General features: G+C 41.8%; 1 pseudogene; it reads right to left on the bottom strand.

Moving 5' to 3' along the window:
* Positions 1-304: 304 nt before the first annotated feature.
* LOC102836569 lies at positions 305-1242 on the bottom strand (annotated as a pseudogene).
* Between the last annotated feature and the right edge of the window lie 1253 nt (positions 1243-2495).

Genomic DNA, 2495 nt, shown 5'->3' on the forward strand with positions numbered 1-2495 from the left:
CTTTTAGCAATCAACAGCATTGGTACCAAAAAAAATAATCTACATTAAAACCCTTTGTTGGACTGCTTTACATTTTCCACAGAACAGAAACTAAAATAACCTGTTATACAATTAGTCACAAATACAGTCCTTGAGTTTTGTTTTGTTTTCCCATACAAAGGAGCATTGTCTAAAACATGTCTTCTTTGTAGCAGCTAGGCCCTGCCACCACTGTGCTTGGCTTAGTTAACAAATCTGTTGTAACCTATAGCTTCCCTGTCACTTCTCTGGCTCTCCTCTCCTGCTAAGCTTTGTTTCATGGCAATCATGAAAACTTTCTGCTACTGCTTCTGCTTGAACCACCTTAATCACCTTGGTTTTGTGGTTTGGCAAAATATTGACCTCCACCACCATAAGGGCCAGAGCTTCTGCCTCCAAAATTTCCTCCCTTCATGGGTCCAAAATTTGAAGATTGATTGCTGCAATTGTCAAAATCATTATAGTTTCCACCACCTCCAAATTGATTCCATCATTACCAAATCTATTATAACCATCCCCACTGCCTCCATCTCCACCACCACCACAGCTGCCACCAAAGCCACCTTGTCCACTGATGTTTCCTCCACTACCAAAGTTGTCATTCCCACCAAAACCACCTCCACGGCCACCACCGAAGTTTTCAGAACACTTCGACCTCTTTGACTGGAGGAGGCACTGGCCATCTCTTGCTTTGACAGGGCTTTTCTTACTTCACAATTGTGGCCATTCACAATATGGTACTTCTGGATAACAATCTTATCTACAGAGTCATGGTCATCAAAGTTTGTAAAAGCTAAGCCCCGTTTCTTGCCACTGCCTTGGTCTGTCATGATTTCAATCACTTCAGTCTTCCTATACTTCTCAAAATAATCTCTTAGGTGATGTTCTTCAGTGTCTTCTTTAATGCCACCAACAAAAAATTTTTTCACAGTTAAGTGGGCACCTGGTCTTTGAGAGTCTTCTTGTGAAACAGCCCTTTTTGATTCCACCACTCTTCCATCCACCTTGTGTGGCCTTACATTAATGGTAACATTCACCTCCTTCACAGTATAGTAAGTGGCAAACCCAAAGCCTCTGGAGCACTTGGTGTTTGGATCTCTCATCACCACACAGTCCGTGAGCATCCCCCATTGCTCAAAATGGCTCCTCAGGCTCTCATTTGTTGTTTCAAAGCTCCAATGAAGAGTATCTGCAGCTGTTTTGGGCTCTTTATGAGACTCTGACCTATACAAGATGGCAGTGATGTCCACAAGCAGAAAGGAGTAGCCATAATGGCAGTTTTGGCACCCTCAATGGACTCGATTTTTGCTTCTTGTAGATATTCTTTGAGTTTGGGGAACAAAACAAAAAAAATCTGAAGTGGCAAGCTCTGGACTGTAGGGTAGATGGGGTAAGGTTTCCCAGTGAAATCCTCATAGGACAGCAGTTGCTAGTCTGGAATAGTGAGTAAGTGCATTGTTGTGATGGAAAAATTTCCTTGGCATAGCTTTCCTGGATTTTTCTCATCAACACAATTTTCAATTTTCTTAAAACTTCTTCAAAATAAGCCCATGTTCATCCATGTCCTTCTAGAGTATCTATCAAGAGTACACTTTTTAATCCTCCCAAAAGTCACCACACCCTTCTGAGCTGAGCTCTTTGTCTGGAACATAACTGACCCTGCAGATCCCATTGGAAACCACTTCAATGGACTTTTTCCAATGCTATGTCTTAGACTGAGCTCCCTAGAGAAGATACACCATTGAAATTTATATAAATAAGTATATATAAAGAGAGATTTCTACCAAGAAAATGGCTCACATAGTTGTAGCTATGGATAAGTTCCATGTCTTTATGTCAGATGTCAGGCTAGAGGCTTCTGACTCACATAGATGCAGGTCTGAAACACTCAAGCTAAGCAGGTGCTTCAGCCCTGCAATTCAGACAGCAAGCATGAACAGGCAAGATGACAGGTTCTTAATGACTTCCAGAATTAGCAGCCAATAGAGTAGACCACTGCCTCAAGTCCAAAGAACTAGAGGTCAGATGACAAACCAGATGCAGTATCCAGACCCAGAAAAAAAGCCAGCAAATTTTTCCAGAATGTCCAACAAATTTAAAGCAGGCCACACTTCCTTGGAAATTTCCTTTCAACTGATTGGTTGTTTCTTGCAGATCTTATCATGGGGGATTGACACAAAACCTCAACAATCACAGGCACCCAACAGAGACTAAACCAAGTGCATTAAAGAAATAAAGAGAAAACTTCTCTGTAGCTGTCCTCTGATCACAGTTGTTGTCATTGTTGTTAAGTGCTGTGGAGTCCATTCTGACTTACTGCCCTCTGTATATGGATTCCAAGGAGTAGCTGGTGCATTTGAACCATTGAGCCTGCAGTTAGCAGTCAAGTGATGATACTACAGCACCACACCAGGACTGAGACATGCTTAAACTTGTTTGTTTGGAATAAACACATGCATGTGTGAACTGGAACCCTA

The sequence above is a fragment of the Chrysochloris asiatica genome, unplaced genomic scaffold, assembly GCF_000296735.1.
Source record: "Chrysochloris asiatica unplaced genomic scaffold, ChrAsi1.0 scaffold00600, whole genome shotgun sequence".
Classification (NCBI taxonomy): Eukaryota; Metazoa; Chordata; class Mammalia; order Afrosoricida; family Chrysochloridae; genus Chrysochloris; species Chrysochloris asiatica.